The sequence below is a fragment of the Lepisma saccharinum genome, chromosome 21 (genome assembly GCF_977018435.1).
Source record: "Lepisma saccharinum chromosome 21, izLepSacc3.1, whole genome shotgun sequence".
NCBI lineage: Eukaryota > Metazoa > Arthropoda > Insecta > Zygentoma > Lepismatidae > Lepisma > Lepisma saccharinum.
Window position 1 is genome coordinate 9,941,081 of NC_139249.1, and position 18,641 is coordinate 9,959,721.

At 38.2% G+C, this 18,641-nt stretch overlaps 1 long non-coding RNA gene across 1 annotated transcript in view; it reads right to left on the reverse strand.

Moving 5' to 3' along the window:
• The window catches only part of LOC146004387 (uncharacterized), a 285,761-nt gene that overhangs the window by 94,495 nt on the left and 172,625 nt on the right, over positions 1–18,641 (reverse strand). Inside the window, exon 2 of the long non-coding RNA XR_014443925.1 lies at positions 18,528–18,625. This is a non-coding gene — a long non-coding RNA (uncharacterized LOC146004387). The remainder of the gene's footprint in view (positions 1–18,527; positions 18,626–18,641) is intronic.

Consider the following 18,641-nt stretch of genomic DNA (forward strand, 5'->3'; position numbering starts at 1 on the left):
AACACCTCACCGAATAGTCTTGGTTTAAAGTCTTTGGAAATGTTTACAAGGTTCTGTTGTGGCAAAACAACATTCTTAAGAACAGTCTATCTCACATTCCAGTTTATTCACGTTGTTTAATAGAACATGTGCCAGTGCATCTCCCTTTATTCATTATAATGCATTTTGAAATTATTTTCCACAATGTTAATATACGAGGTGCGATTAAAAAGTTCGTGACCTGTAGTGGAACGATTTAATGATAGAGGTCTTACTTCATTCTTAAATTGACGTACTCGATTGTGGATTGATTATGTGGGTACAATATTTACAGAAAATGCCAGGAAGAGTGATCCACAGGATCTAAACATTATTATCTATGGCAAAAATTGCGAACTGCAAGCTCGATTATTATCATATCCAAGAGAAAGTAATAGCCAATAGTGGCAAACCAAAGCGACGTGGCCAGGTAGAGATCTGTTTACAGTAATCGTGGCTAATCTCGTTATTAGTGTCGATGTTGACGTTTGTTTAGGAAAACTTGAAAACCGATAGAAGTAATTAAAGAGATTTGATTACTTGTGTCATTAAATATGTGCCGATGCTCACCAATATTGAAGTGCTTGTTGTCGAAGAAAAGATCGAAGGGTACCTTGTCGAACCGGTAAGAAATTGCTCGTCATTAATTTGTTTCGTCTTTATCGTGCCTCTGCCTCTCTCTCTTTCGCTTTCCATCTCCTTCCGACCGTCAACTCCCTCCACCCAACTCTTTCCCACAATTCCATCTAGCCGACGAGCATTTCACGCAGTGCGAAATCCGGATATTATCCCGTGGAATGGTGGGACTAGTGAACTCCCAGAAGGGGGCCGGGAATAAGAGGGAGGAGCTTTGGGGGAGGGGGGGACTCAGCAAGGATGCCGGTGGGTAGAGCCCATGTCAAACTTAGCCAGATTGCTGTTTTAATCGTCGTGCCATTTGTCATTCGTAATAGCGTTTGCCTGGCGCCTAACCCCTAGAATCCCCATCGTAATATGTTTTAATTAAGCATGGCTTACGGGTTCGCCCGGTTTTCCTCAAAATGGTGACCCCAGTGCTTATTTCATTACATACAGCGTGCTTATGCGACAAATTAATAAAATGAAAGCTTTAAATTGACTAACGTAGTATATCTCCCCAGTGATGCCGTTGTTAAATCTCGTATTCCACCCTTAGCATTCCCCTGCCACTCCCCCTCCCTCCGTTTCACCTCGACGAAAACCATAGCTATGTGCTTTCGGGCCCAAGACCTCGAAATGATGTCACGTTTCTACGAGTTAACGAAGTTGTGCTTCCTAACGTGTAACTCGACTTAGTGCCGCTTGATGGCGCTGCCTGTCATAGGTATCAGAATTGAGTTGGAACTAAACTGGGAGCTTTTTCCCCAATTAGGAGCAAGGTCCGACCTTTCCCCAGCGTGGTTCTTTTTTTTCGTTTTATCCGCTGGAAATGTACGTGACGTTCATTTGTTTTGCATTACAGAGCTTTTAGACGTGGCAGCAAAACTGGCCAACGGACACTGGAAAGATCGAGAGGAAGCCTTGTCGTAATGTCGAATAACTGGATAAAGCACCAAGAGATGGCAGCACGGGGCGTCATGATGAAAAAGGTGGTTAACAAAATGAAAAGCAATGTCAACGCTGACAAAGTCTGGCATGGTCATTCATATCTCGTCTCGTTTCCAGTGCGTCCACCAATTTTTTTTCATTTTTCCTTTCGTGGATTTTTGCTTTTCCCGCTCTTTTATGTCCTCCTCCTGCCCCCCCTTCCCCCCCTCGTATGATGCACGACGGCAAGGAAAATTAAAAGCAGGGGAGGTCGAATTAGAGGTGGGTCATATCAGTTTCGGAAAACAAAGAGGTTTTCAGTTCAATTACCGCATGAAAATTCCAAAAGAAGAAGAAGAAAAAAAAAGATTGGGGAGAAAAACGAACGGACCAATACAAAGGGGTTGAAGAGTGCCCGTGATTGAAACCGCAAACAGCGCCGTATAAAAAATCCATTCCAATTTACTGTGTAAACCATCAACCTCAAAATATGTGTTTGGGGATGGACCGTTCCTATGTTATGTCAATTTTTTCCCCTCGCCGCCACGATCTGAAATTGCATTGCAAGAACGTCGGACTGCTACGAAATATTACATTGTTACGGGGAAAAAATGTAATTTGGCTCTTAAAAATGAGTTACGTTTGGAAATAAGAGATTTGTTTTTACACGCAAATGCTCGGTTGCGCGAACGATGTAACCAGCAAGAAAAAAAACAGCTATGGGGAGAAGGAATGTAGCATGTGAAGGATTATAGTGGCATATTAAAGAAGAAAATAGTTTTAAAGATAGAGGATCCTTCATTGAGAAGGCTAGAAACGTATATAAGAAAGTGTACAATGCTGAAGTCCCACAAACTATACTCGATTCATGATAATTATATCTATCATTATGTGGGCTGGAAATAGTGAAATGTGGCATTAATATGCCAAAATATGCATAGATAATTTCCCTAAACGTCTTTTAAAATCGTATTAACAATACCTGGAAATCAATTAAAAGAACAAAATCCCCATCACAGTCTTTGTGCGCGCCACTGGTTGTAGTAAAATATTTATTTTCTTTTTCTGCGATAAAGAATCTTGAGATGTTTTGATATCAGCCATGTTTCATGAGCTTTGAAGCGTGCGTTTGTCGTTCTTGTAGAGTGAGATCCAAATTAACAGATACAACGTGTGGAAAGAAATTTCTTTAACTTAACTAGTTACAAAGTTAATCAGTCTTTATACTAGCTGCATGTAATGCCATAACTTTCATGTTTAATTACTCTTGTTCAATTTACTTATCTTAAACTTAAGACTTGTAATAACCGTTAGAATATCAATTGATTTTGAAACTAGGTACACGGTTTCTTCTTCATAAGGTGTAGTAATATAGATCTGCAACTGAATTTGTTATGTAAAACATATTATTATACATAATATAATCTGCTTTCATCCTTATATCAAGACTCGCGTACTATCGACGTGGCCTTTGGCCACGTCTCGTACGCTCGCCGACGTGCTTCGCTTATTTGGAAAGTTTCGAACGTAACTTTACATGTGTACGGGCTCTAATATGGTACAAATACTCAAAATAGTATTGCCAATTTTCTTAATAATAAAGTGAGTAAGCAATAACCGTTTCAAGATAGTTAGATTGATTGTATAAACAAATTCAATAGCGACACTAAATTGAAAAAAGCAATATTTACGTCTTTTGTCATTTTCACATTTGTAAACGTAATTGAAAAATAATTGTTTTCCGTCTTTTCCCATCAAATTCATACCTCTCCTCTGTAATAAATTCTGACGCTCATATTTTGAAATTCGAAAAGTCTAGCATAATTCCCTTACAGTAGTTTTCGTGGTGAAAATAAACTTTCTTTAAGTTTCCTAGCAACGTCCGTTTCCATGGACAACAACAGGCACGGCAAGCTCTAAGGAATTGCATGTCATTATACCCCCTAAACATTTAGTTAAAACAAGCACGATGTAGATATTTACGCATTTAGTATAACAATATATACGTAATTGTATCTGGGCTGAAACTCCTTATCATGTAGATGTCACCCTTGTTTCAGGCACCTTTTTGAACCAGGTGTTCATTCATCTGTGTGCTATTGATCTGTGAGAAATGTAATGTATCTCGACAATTAAGAATTGAAGGAAACAATGTGAGCAAAAAAGAAAAGCCTTGGAAACGGTTGCTAGGAACGTGAGAAAAGGGCATTTTCACCCTTAAGGAAGGGCCGATTGAGAGATTTTTGAATTTTCTCGGCCTTTTGGGACGATTTCATGGGGGGTCGTAATCGGGCGTTTTTCGCCTCCGGGGCTTCCTTCATGGAGAACATTTATGTCAGTGAGTCAGTGAGTCAGTGGTGGGATTGGGGCTTTATATATATTGGACTCGCGCACATTCGACGTAGCCTTTGGACACGTCTCGTGCGCTCGCCGACGTGGTTCTCTTATTTGGAAATTTTTGAACGGAAATTTATGTGTGTATGAGCTGTAATATGTACAAATAATCAAAATATTATTGTTTGTTTTCTTAATAATAAGCTGGGTAAGTAATAACAGTTTCAAGATAGTTAGTTAGATGTTTTATGTAAACGAATTCAATAGGACACTAAATTGGAAAAGTAACATTTTACTTCTGTAGTCAGTTTTACATTTTTAAACATAATTGAAATAAAGAAATGTTTTCCTTCATTCTTCGCAAATTTCTAACTTTTCTCTGCAATGAATTCTGATGCTCACATTTTAAAATTCGAAAACTCTAATACTGTGCACAAAGTGGACTTAAAACACCAAATCAATCAATCAATCAATCGAAAACTCTAGCATAATTCCCTTACAGTAGCATTCGGTGTGAAAATAAACTTTCTTTAAGTTCCCTAGCAACGTCCGTTTCCATGGTGAACAATAAGCACGGTAAGCTCTAAGGAATTGCATGTCATTATACCCCCTAAACATTTAGTTGAAACAAGCACGATGCAGATATTTACACATTGAGTATAACAATATATACGTAATTGTATCTGGGCTGAAACTCCTTATTATGTAGATGTCACCCTTGTTTAAGGCACCTTTTCAAAACCACGAGTTCATTCATCTGTGTGCTAATGCTCTTTGAGAAATATAATGTAGCTAGACAATTAAGAATTGAAGGAAACAATGTGTGCTGCAAAAACATTCGTGGCAACGGTTGCTAAGGACGTGAAAAAAGGGCATTTTCACCCTTAAGGAAGGGCCGATTGAGCGATTTTTTAATTTTCTCGGCCTTTTGGGACAATTTCATGGGGGGTCGTAATCGGGCATTTTTCGCTTCCGGGGCTTCCTTCATGGAGAACATTTATGTCAGTGAGTGGTGGGATTGGGGCTATATATATATTGGATAAGAATGAAAATTAGGGATACATGCACAGGATACTCTTAGATTCTAAGTGTGTACGTATAACAAAAGTTATGACATTACTTCTTCTTCTTTTATTGGCTCACACCGCCTATATGCGATTTCTAGCCAAAGGTGCTGAGCACTTGTTTTATTGTCTTTGTTCATGTTCCAAGCACGGTAATCTGTATGCTTATTCACTTTCCTCAAGAAACTATATTGTCCATTGTCACTTTTTCAGTTTTATAGACCTTTCTGTTCCTAAGGTACGATGTTGTGATGTTTTGTGGTTTGCTTAAAGCACAGATAAGGGTAGTGGAAGCAAGAGTGCGAGTGGTGTTCTCAGCGCCTCTTAGTGAATTATTACAAAACTTCTTGCGAATGGCGATTCCCGTGGGAAGTTAGACATCTGCTTATATACATCTGAGCTTAAAGCTTCCATGATGATAGTAAGTAATGCAGAAGGGTAGGCAACCCACATTGCACCTTTCAATGAACGGATAATTCTGTTTAACGCCAACTCCTGTTCCATGCAAAGGTCACCAGGGCAGAAAATGTAAGAGCAGGTGGAGTGTTGTGCTTCCGAACATGGCCTGTTAACGAGCCAAGTCGGAAGAACTGCATGCACGTAAAGCATCCGAAAATGGTTGGACGTTGAACGAAAAGTTAAAACAATGATATTGATTACCTTCTTACAAAGACTAATATACGTCCAGATTTAGTTCGGACAGTATTTTCAGATATTCTTTTTCCAACCGCTGTAAAGACGTGGAAAATGTCCTGATTTTTCTTGACTCATATTCAGGCATGTTACTTTTCGCAGTAAGAACCACGGCTGATATGTACCTATCATCAAAATATTTGTGGTTGCATTGTTATCTCAGTTAGACCACAGATATTATATTCTCTTATACGTGGTTAGACGTTCTGAATTTTATGTACGTACACTCAGTTTATTTACACTGCTTGGATTCACTTACCTATCATTTAAGTGAGTTAGGGACATCCACCAATAGTAAATAATACTATTTTTATCTCAGCTGGGAACAACAACGCGCTATTCATCTTTATCTAAGTTATATATTGACACTTGTTGTAACTGTGACCAATAAAACTAATATTACCCTTGTCACGGACTGATTAACAATAACCGATTTAACAGTGAATAGGATCCGGTTTAACACGCGCTAAATAAACAAAACCCCAAATCCCTTCTTAGTTGGTGCTCAAGTCGTATAGTGAGACCACAGACAAAGGTAATAGGCAGACATTGATCTCAGGAAGCAAACTGGTGCGTTTTTAATAGAGCGCCTGCAAGAAGTTCGTATATCCTCCGCTTGGAGGCGCCCGCTTTCACTTCTGGATCATAATACCTTTGTCTGTGGTGGTGAGACCACGTGCAAAAGAACCTGCGCGGAACCGTGTGCATAGTACTCGCTCGTGGGGGGATAGAGTGGAGCATGGTTCCAGTGATCCGAGCTGAACGGGGTGGAGGGGAAGATGCGCGAAGGCTTCTGGCCGAAGGGTTTCCTTGTTCCTGGACGCTCTATAACAGGAAGACGCCCCTAAATCTTCAGGTTTCTAGGTCAAGGAGGTTTGGGTTGTGAGTGCTTTTTTCGTGCGTTTTAGTGAAGGTGAATTGATATTTGAGCGATCTATTATCCGTTTCGAAATCATTAGCTTCCTGGGAGTTTACATCCTCATTTTAAAACGCCAATTCAAATAGAATCTAAGATGAACAGACAGTCCCTTTTTTGAGTTTGTCCCAATCTTTTAAAATTTAAAACGGGACGACCTTTTTTTTGTGACACTGACTTATGCTCATAATATTACTGCAACAAGACACCTTCTCTACTATTACTAGGAACTATGACATTATTGGGTAGAAATTATTTCACATTTCAATGTCAAAAATGTGTGGACATATATACTCAACAAGCCAGTCTTGCAACACTTAAGTTTCAACAGATTATGGTATACAGATTTATTACCACGAGTAAAATCAAACTCATGTATCAATGGAACGAATGGTGCAAGGAACAATTTATGGTTGTGGGTAACACATATGGATGGATAACAGATTTTACAACTAAAGACCCATGGTTCTATTTGTACACACTCCCACGGCAGGTCATAGTATTCATCAATAGGATAAGGACGGAACACGTGCGTACACCAGCACATTTAGCAAAAATACATAATTCGACTCATCAAATTTGCAAATGTGGTAATGAAAATCCTGATGCGTAACATTTATTCTTAGAATGTCCAATTTTCTCACATCAACGAATCACACACTATAAAGGAATACAACGTTTGAAAATTCCATTTCCCATAGCCTCTATCACTCTCTTCCCTTTCATCAGAATTATATCCTCCACTAATATGGCTTCTGTACGGATATGTACGAAAATGTAGGCTTGAAATATAAAATGATTTTTTAAAGTAACAGCTCAAGGATAAAAGTGATTTATTCATATAATCGTTTAAGTTTGTGATACTGGTGAACTTGAGTGTCTATCTACCAACATCAGAAAAAACACAATTACAGAAACGCTGACCAAAGCTAACAGGATATTGTCGACAGGGTCATGTAAAAGAAGAAGAAAAATTAATGCCATATTCCAATTTTCTAAACGAGAGTTTTCGTATATGAATGGTTTATGGACAAGTAACAAGAACGATCTTTCAGAACAAACTTTGAAAGCTACATTGATGAATAAGGTGAACTTTAATCACACGTGTGTAAACTTTTACAAAATGTTATTTGATAAGAAGGATGTGCTGAAGAAGATACATTCATCAGCAAAATATCAGTTAATGACTTCTAATTCTAAAGGATTGCTTGCTTTGAGTGTAGTGCATATCACCATATTATGTAAGTTATTTACGCAGTATTTATTTTGTTTCAAACATAAATATTTATGACGAAACAGCTTCTATGTTAAAATGTGTACATTTTGCCTTTCCGTGTTGTTGTTTTAAAAATCTGCTCACCTTAATTGAACCAAACTTCTTTTCGAAAAATTCCTTCATTCGGCCATGTCTATGTCTGAATCTGCCTTCGACTCTGTTATGTTTCACCAACTGAAAAAAAGACGCCAACAACGACGGAGGAGGGGTAGTTTCTTAATTGCACATTAACCAGGGACTTACACAATATGTCCACCAGCAGCGAACGTAGCTGCCACTTGTCTACAGACTCTTTTCTCCCAAAGACATCTTCGCTGGTGGCGACCCCTGGCATTGACGCTGGTAAAACAGATGTGTCATCCCGACCGGCCGGTAGCCATTTTGTACGGCAACAGGTGCAGCGCTACACAGGCTTTGAATATGAACATCCGTAAAGCGCTCATTATAATCTATTATTCTGTGACACCTGACGATGGGAGAAAGAAAGTGTAGTCAAAGAAACAACAAAAAAAAGAATGAATGTATAAAGGTTGCTTTGCAAGTTACAAAAGGAATCCTTCTTGGAAGGCTTTCATTATTATCCCGTCATACAAATGTCTTCTTATTACGTCATGTAAGCTTGATTGGAAGCAGTGTTGCTAACTCTTACACTTTCCCACCAGAATAGTAGTGGTAGTAGTAGTAATAGTTTAAGTACTGAGCACAGCATAAAACCTAATACAACACTGAGTCAAGTAACAAGTACAAACTTACGTGGATAAATTATTATTATAGTCGCTTCCAGCAAAATTGCATCCCCCACTTTTTGCTTCTTTTGCCCCCGCACTATGGGCTCTTAATGCTAAATTTGTTAACAATAAAAATAAACTGTCCTTGCCTTCCCAGTTTTGGCACCCAATCGCCGCTACTGCGTAAAGATTTTGTCACGAACTAAGGATATCTAAATTGTTACGTGGGCTCCAATTCTAGAAATGTATTGTCCCACTTACAATTGAACTATGAATTTCTTGATTATAAATTGACAGACAGAAATTAGATTATCGGGATACTCCCACGGTGATTGTTCATCAAATAAAATACTAAGTTTTAGTAAGCACTAACCTATCATTTATTATTACTTTTTCTGTGGAGAGTTATTGTTAATCATTAATTGCCGTATTTACTCGACTTTAAAGTGCACTCCATATGCATTAAACAGTATATATTGCTTCCCTTCTCGCTATTTCCATTAATTTATGTATTTTATTACTCCTCGGGTTAATAGCGACGCTGAAGATATGAATGATGAACTGATGAAATATAAAATGGGAATTTCCTTTAACCAGTGTTCGAACCTGAGACCTCTAGCTTCATAGCGTGTTTTGCTTACTCCTTCACGGAGTATGGCTATATGTTGCTCAAATTCTGAAACGTTCATGACATTTCTCTGGGTCGACACTTCAAGTTTTTAATGGCAGGTATTAACAGATCAGAGTAATCACAATAGGTAATATTATATTTGATCCGAAATCAACAATTGGATATCAGAAGCAAATAAGAGAGGTCTTGCCAAACAAGTAACAAAAATGTTAATTGGTTTGATGTCGACATGAACTTGTAACAGTTCGTGAATCATTTACATTCGTTACTCAATTCAAACCACACAAACTATTGTTTCATCATGTCAATGGTAGATTCTTCTTCTTTTACATGACCCTGTCGACAATATCCTGTTAACTTTGGTCAGCGTTTCTGTTATTGTGTTCTTCTGATGTTGGTAGATAGACACTCAAGTTCACCAGTATCACAAACATAAACGATTATATGAATAAATCACTTCTATCCTTGCGCTGTTACTTTATAAAATCATTTTATATTTCAAGCCTACATTTTCGTGCATATCCGTACAGAAGCCATATTAGTGGAGGATATAATTCTGCTGGAAGGGAAGAGAGTGGTATGGGAAATGGAATTTTCAAACGTTGCATACCTTTAATAGAGTATGATTCGTTGATGTGAGAAAATTGGACATTCTAAGAATAAATGTTACGTATTAGGATTTTCATTACCACATATGCAATTTTGATGAGTTGTAATATGTATTTTATCTAAATGTGCTGGTGTACGCACGTGTTCCGTCCTTAATCTATTGCTGAATACTATGACCGGAAGTGTAGAAATAAAACCATGGGTCTTTAGTTGTAAAATCTGCTATACATCTAAAGTGTAAATCACCAACCTTGAGACCTTCTGTAAACAAACGGTCTCACCGATTCGATGTATCACTCCGCGTCAGCTGATTCATGACCGCAATCATCTGCTGTTACTCTCATAGTTTGCTGCACCTATTCATTTTATATAAGAGCCTCCGAATGTGAGAACCCGCTCTCAAAACATCAGACGAATATGCAGCCGTATACATTGTTACTCTCCAGGTCATTCTCTCTTTCATAACCCTTAAAACTGCAGACACTGACACACCACTGCACTGAGATACGAACTTAACCACTTCATTTACTGGTTTCTCAGGATACCACTGACAGAACGTTACATAAATATTGAGTAGAATCTGTTTCTCACCCCTTTTCAAAGGCTGTCCTTGCTGGTGTTTTGAAAACAAGCTCGGAGAATACTGAGACTTTCCCGCACGCATATAACACGGCATGTTATTTTTCTAAGGATAAGTCAGGCAATATTACTAAGTTGCACTACTTTCTTGCTGTTCACATGATTATATTTAGAAAATAACCAATGTTATAAAATATCATTATGTACACAAATCTCTAAGCTCATTGAAAGTTACAATGCATATTACTACAAAATGTTCACACTTACCTTGCCTTGCCATGTCAACAAGTTATTTTACGAACTGCACTATATTTGGCAGAACAAAAGTAAAAGGTAAAGTGTTCCCCTGTGCATAGCACCACGCCATGAAGGCGTATAGGGGGTGTGGGGGTAACGCCCCACACTTTCTTGATCCGGTCGTGAGTGGGGGTGATGTGATCAGCATCACGCCCCTGACCGCCTTTACCCCCCAGGGTTTCCCCCAGGTACCCATGTTATTCGACGCTGGGTAGGCGCCGGGGCCGCTTCCACCGTTAGAAAAGTTCCCGGATTTGAACCGGCCGGGGATCGAACCCGGGACCTTGAGCATGGTAGTCAGACGCGTTACCGACTGAGCCACCGCGGCCACCTTATATTTGGCAGAACAAAAATCGTTATTAGGATGCTTGTCAAAGTTTCCAACCGCAATAAATTTACGAACTTTTTGTTTTGTTTTGATCATCATCAATATATTTATTGGACTTACAGCAATGCATATGGCTGTTTATGCCCATTATATATTTTATTTACATAAGATACAATAAAATCTACAAACAAATTTCAAATACACTCCTATCTATATCATCCTTAGAAATATACATTACCATGTTATATCATTTTGTCTAAAAAATGCAAGTAAAATATATTCAATTCGCATGCAAGAAAGAAGCCAAATTTATGGGAAATGATTACTGGTGCAAAGAGTTAACCATAAAGGTGAAGCAATAAGTAAGAAAAGAGAGAGCATTGGGTCTTTTGTGACAGCGTATCCCATACTACAAATTGGCTGTTGTTTTACCTTACGTAATGAATCCTGTAACAAAGCTGGATTTTCGTGTGGATTATTTTACTTCTATGAGTTTGCAATGCTTTCTGCATACAGGTGGTTTTGTTTACAGAAGGTGTCAGGGTTTGTGATTTGAACTTTATATGTATCACCCACAACCATAAATTGTTCCTTGCTCCATTTTTCCATTGATTCACGAGTTTGATTTTCACTTGTGGTAATAAATCCGTATCCCATGAATCTGTTGAAACTTATGTGTTGTAAATGTGCTTTAACATAACTGAATTGTATGTCAATGTTCCTTTTACAATACAATTTCTCCTTAAATCTTGTGAAAATTATCCTCATCCATTTAATAAAGTGTGTATGGAATTCAACACGTCAGCGAAAACGTATGGCAATCTTATATTCCAATTATAAGTGCTAATCGAATGAAAAAGAAGATATGGAAAATTGATGGTTCATTTCAGCTACGTGATACTAAACTTGTCAATAGTAGAACGAATATAATTGCGTTAATTAAGTGATAGATAGGGGCATTTATATACTAAACCTCAATAAGGAAACTAGGGACCCGTTCAAAGCTTCTTCCATTGAGATGTATAATCTACACAGCGGCATCTGTTAAGGACTTTTGGATATAAGTATCTTAACGTTTTCTAGGTCCAGGGGTTTGGGATATAAACGTGTCAAAATAATAATAAGCAGTTTAAGATCTCTTCTTAGCGGATGCATACGTCATAAGACAAGAGGGCAACAGTCTTAAACTTTCCGGTTTATTGTATAGTGGGATCCATGAGTATTACCGTGCAAATTGTTGATAAATATTTTCATAACTTTTCTCTTACATCCTGTGTGTTTTTAAGCTAGCGATGGATTTTTATGTATGCTGGCGAAGAAGTTGTCAACAGCTTGTTTTGAGTTTTCTTCTAATTCTTGAAGCTCTTATTGGGTGAAGCAAAATGCACGAACATGGTGATGGACAATTTGCACGGTAATACTCATGGATCCCACTGTACAATCACCTCACTTAGTACTCCGGCAGTTTGTTTCTTTATACAACATATTTGCAGATGATACAATTAAATCTACCTGTATAAAACACACATTATTACTAACTTCGTTATCCGTACAACAGTAATGGACAATAGTGTGTATTAACACACGGAAGAAATGAAAAATCAATTAACAAAAACTGTCTAAGAGCTTTTATATCCAAAATAAAATAACGGATGAATAAATCATATATGAGAATTTAACCTACAGGATCTAAGTGGAATGATATCACTAAAAGAAAATTCCCCAAAACTGCAGGGGAAACCGACAGTGCTATGGTTATTTTCCAAGTCAAGTGCTGGCAACTCTGCTAACTTCTGTCCCATGTAAGCCTATTTGACTCTGTTGATGCAAGATAATATTTGTGATACGGTAATTTCGAGACCTCACACACGTTTCATCCTGTCTTCCTGCGAGGAAGAAAAGAGGTCCGAGGTAAAATAACAAGAAAGCAAGATGGAGAAAGAAAAGCTGGACCGAGGCAGGCACCGGTTAAGTTGGAAGTTAACAATTGAACTTCACTTTCGTTTACTGCACCGCCTACTTGGAAGAAAGAGCGTTGTTTTGATAACGCTGCTTGTCAAGGTTTTCTGAGGGAGCTGCAACACAAACGTCTTCCTTCTTACTGTATGAATAATGTTATTACGTACTTCCATTTTACACGTACATTAAGTCGTTATTGTGACTGCTCTTTGTTACAGCACAAATTAAATTTTCTATCTTTCCTTGTACAGTGGGATTCATAAGTATTGCTCGTCAAATTGTCCATGACTATTTTTGTTGGTTTTTTACCTACGTATTTTTACGTATACTGGTTCAGAGGTTGTAAACAGATTGTTGGGTGTTTTGTGTCAGTTCTTGAAGCTCTCATTGCATAAAACAAAGGGAGTAAACGTGGTGATGGACAATTTGCTTGGTAATGCTCATTGGACCCCACTGGAAATTTAAAATATATCATTCATATCTGTTTCAAGCTTCAAATGTGTTTATTTCGTAATGAACAATACAATTTTCAATAACATTTCTTTTTCGGTCTATAATAAGTTGTATAAAACTTATGTCTTCTATTTGGCAACATTGACGTTTGCTGTGGTAACAAAAAAATAACAGTTTTGGAATATTGTGATTAAAGAACTTGATTGTCAGGTACCATAGTGATTCTAGCAACGCTCGCTGTCACTGGCGTACGCATAGGGGAGCTGATAGGACTATAGCTCCTGCAGAAAATTTCAGAAAAAAAGGTGCAAGAGCTTACTTGAAGCCAGCATCCTCCGAATATGATCTTGCAGTGCGGTCTTGAAGTTGTAAACTGGAAGTGACTTACTTGACTTATTTCCTGTTACTCCGCTACGGAGCATAGGGCCTCAACGAAGCATCGCCAACGGACTCTGTTTCCAGCCATCTTCCTTATCTCGTTCCAGGTCTTTCCTGCTTCCCATATTTCTTGCTCTATTGTCCTTCTCCAACTCATTCTTGGCCTTCCTCTCCTACGTTGTCCTTGTGGATTCCAGCTCAATGCTTGTCTCTCTATTGCCGATGGATCTTTCCTCAATGTGTGGCCAATCCACTTCCATTTTCTTCTTTTGATCTGTATTGCCACCGGTTCCTCTTGCGTACGTCTCCATAGATCTTCATTTGAGATAATATCTGGCCAATATATTCCCTGAAGTATCCTTAGGCATCTGTTTATGAATGTCTGTAGGTCTTTAGTAATTTTCTTCGTTACTTTCCAAGTTTCACATCCATAAAGGAGAACTGACTTAACATTAGTTCTAAAAATTCGCAGCTTAGTTCGTATTGAAATTTCTCTGGCTTTCCAAACTTTATATAGCTGAATAAATGCCACATTTGCTTTCCTAATTCTTGATCTAAGATCATCTTCTGTTCCCCCTGTATTTGTCACCAAAATCCCCAGATATGTAAACTCCTTAACCTCTTCAATATTTTCCTCATTCAAGTGGAAATTTTCCATCTTTTTTACATTTGTTCTTAATGATTTCGTCTTTGTACTATTTATCTTTAAACCAACTCTTTTCCCTTCCTTATCCAAATCTCCTAATTTATTTTCCATATTACGGTATGTGTGAGACAGCAGACAAACATCTGCAAAACACAAGTCTTCTAGCTGTTGGGTGAGACTCCAATTTATACCTCTCCTTTTTCCTTCCGTTACCCTCTTCATTACTTTATCAATTACCATCAGAAATATTGTTGGTGACAAAATACATCCTTGCCTTACTCCTGAAATAACTGGTATTGGATCCGTAAGTATTCCCTCATGCACAACTTGACATGTGGAACCATCATAGGAGTTTTTAATAAGATCAATCATGTGTGCTGGAATGCCATATTCTTTTACAATTGTCCACATTTTCATTCTATTTACAGAGTCAAATGCTTTTTGGAAGTCCACAAATACAGTATAAGGTACATATTAGAGAAGTATTCCATACTCTGTTCTATAATAATACGCAGTGTATTTATCTGATCTATACAGGTACGGTTGCTTCGAAAGCCTGCTTGTTCTCTCCGGATCTTTTTCTCAACACATCCTTTAATTCGGTTTAAAATAATTCTACTTAGAATTTTACTAGGAACTGAAAGTAGTGTTATGCCTCTCCAGTTATTGCAGTTAGTGATATCTCCCTTCTTAGGTATTTTTACTAGTAAACCTCTTTTCCAATCTTCTGGTATTGATTTTGTTTTCCATATTTTTGCAAAAAGTGGTTGTAATATTTCTATTGTCATCTCCATGTCTTCCTTAAGAATTTCTGGTGGAATGTTATCAATTCCAGGTGCTTTACCACTCTTTTGTTCTCTCAATGCTTTTTTAATTTCTTCTTTTGTTGGTTCTTTAGTAGTTATTTCATCTTCTATTTCATATGCTGGCATTTCTTCCGGTATTTCAAGCAAATCTTCTGTCCCTTCTATGGTTTGGTTTAATACTTCTGAAAAATGTTCTTTCCATCTATTGAGCTGATTTTCCTTATTCGTAAGGAGTACTCCATCTCTATTTCTCACTGGGCGATTCCGTATGGTTTTCTTTTGAGACAAGATCTTTTTAATTTGGTATACTTCCTTCATATTTCCCTCATTTACTGCTTTTTCTGCCTTCCCGGCTAACTCACTGGTCCATTTTCTACGGTCAGCTCGCGCACTATATTTCACTTGATGATCTTTTTTCCTATATTCTTCTTGTAATTCTGCTTTCTTTTTCCTAGTTTTACACATATTAATCTTCTGCTTAATGTGTTTCCTTTCTTCTATTTTCCTCCAAGTTCCCTCTAACATCCAGTTCTTTTTCTTAGGGTTTTTATATCCCAAAACTTCTTTTGATACCGTTGTAAATGTATTTTTCACCTTTTCCCAGTGTTGTTCCACCTCATCACCATCCAGCTCCCCTAGTTCTTGATATTTGTTTTGAAGTTGCAACTTGAAGTCCTGTTTTACACTATTATTCTGTAGTTTTCCAATGTCAAACTTTGTGCTTTGTTTATTAAATTTCTCCTTTGCGGCCATAATTTTTACTCTAAAACTGGCTACCATAAGATGATGATCACTGCTAATGTCTGCTCCACGTTTACTTCTCACATCTAATAAAGATGTTCTCCATTTCCTACTTATAGCTATATGATCAATCTGATTTTGAGTTCTATGATCTGGGGATACCCAAGAGATCTTATGTATATTTTAATGTGCAAATAGTGTACCTGCAATAGTCATTTCATTTGAGGCACACCAATCTACAAACATTTCCCCATTTTCATTTCTATCACCTAGACCATGCTTGCCAATCACTTGCTCCAGTCCAACATTTTCCGAGCCAATTTTAGCATTTAAATCGCCCATTACAATAATAACATCTTTCTTCTTAACCTTATTTATAGTGTCTTGTAATTCTTTGTAGAACTCTTGTTTTTCTTCTATTTCTGCTTGGTTTGTAGGTGCATAGCATTGTATGATGCTCACATTTCTAACCTTTGCCTGTAATCTGACCATAATTATTCGTTCAGATACAGGCTTCCAGTCCAATATACTTCGAGCAGTCTTCTTGTTTATGAGTATGCCTACTCCATTACGATGTTCATCATCTTCATTTGGTCTACCTGAATAGAGGAATGTCATACCACTAGATGTTTTCATCTCTCCAAATTCATTCCAACGCACTTCGCTCATTCCCAGGATGTCCAACTTATATTTCTCCATTTCTGCTTCTACTTGTTGCAATTTTCCTGCCTCATATAATGTTCTAACATTCCAAAACCCCACTAGAGTTTTCTTTTTAAGTCCAAAGGTCGCCAACAGTTTGTCCGTCCGGCTATTTCCTCGTTTGGTTTCTTTAATAATATATTTTAAGGGTAGTGGGTTATTGGCCCTCTGACCCCGAGTGCCATGATGGGGCTGCCATCTTTAGGCCTTGGCACTTGCCACTCCACAATGTGGGACACAGATGCAGATGTTCGCATTTGTTTGTTTGGGACTGGGTAGGAATATTAGGATAGGATATACTAGGTAAGATGGGGCGTTGCAGAACGCCTTAGTCTGGCTTCTCTTCTGAGACCTGTCCAGCATGGGTGACCCTGCTGGTAGAAAATCTACCGCTGGCATAGCTCTCAGCATCAACAAAGCACGCAAACCCCTCCGCCCGCACGGTCAGTGCTACTTTAAGGCGGCGTTCCCTGGCGTTCCCTACGTATTTTTACGTATACTGGTTCAGAGGTTGTAAGCAGATTGTTTGGTGTTTTGTGTCAGTTCTTGAAGCTCTCATTGCATAAAACAAAGGGAGTAAACGTGGTGATGGACAATTTGCTTGGTAATGCTCATTGGACCCCACTGGAAATTTAAAATATATCATTCATATCTGTTTCAAGCTTCAAATGTGTTTATTTCGTAATGAACAATACAATTTTCAATAACATTTCTTTTTCGGTCTATAATAAGTTGTATAAAACTTATGTCTTCTATTTGGCAACATTGACGTTTGCTGTGGTAACAAAAAAATAACAGTTTTGGAATATTGTGATTAAAGAACTTGATTGTCAGGTACCATAGTGATTCTAGCAACGCTCGCTGTCACTGGCGTACGCATAGGGGAGCTGATAGGACTATAGCTCCTGCAGAAAATTTCAGAAAAAAAGGTGCAAGAGCTTACTTGAAGCCAGCATCCTCCGAATATGATCTTGCAGTGCGGTCTTGAAGTTGTGAACTGGAAGTGAAAGTCTCGAATTGCACTTCGACTGCAGCGCCAAATACTATTAGTGGATAAAACTGAGGACTCACATAGCATTTTCAAATTAACTTTATGCTCTTTACTGGCTTCATTTGAAAATTTTGATTTTGAAGCCAGCAACACAGACTCTGTGTCAATAATTTTTGCGCATCTCGTTCTTCTATTTAATATCCAGCTTTACAATTCCAGTCCCCACCAAAATAAGTCCTGCACACGCTGGTGCTTGCTATAGTTGCTACAGTACCGATCCTAGTCTATGTTGCCATTGCAACAGTTGACAAGGACTTGCCTCAGTGGTGTCGCAAAGAGGGGTTATGGCCCACCCTGTGAAAATGCAATAGGCTTATTTCGTGATAAAAATAAAAGTATGTAGCTAATGATGAAACTTTAGAAGGTTCGAACCCAGGATCTCTGGTTTCGGAGCTTGCTCTACTAAACCCTGGATCATGGAGGTCTAAACCTACAATCTAACAAGTTTGCATTGTAACATTGGAATTTATATAATTTGTTTTCACTCCAATACTTAAATTTCCAATTATTGTTTTTGGTGATGTAATAACAATGTAATAATACAATACGTTTGTAGATGAAGATATGGCCCACCGAGATCTTCGACAGCCATCCACTGCCCCCCGGAAGAAAGTTTGGTACCGCCACTGGCAAAAGGGTGGAGGCTACATAGCGCTCGTCAGCTCATACAAGTGCAAACGAGTTGCCCAATCCTGAACTAAACCACGTTCAATAAACCAGCTACACTATACACCGTTCAATCACAAGATAGACACGTACAGGGAATGTCTTACCTTATTTGTTCTCAAGCCAACAGGGAATTGGCCCTCAGGGCCAGCGTATAACATAGTGGAACAACCATCTCAACTTCCAGACATTGGCGCGATCTCTCCTAGAAATAAAAGTAG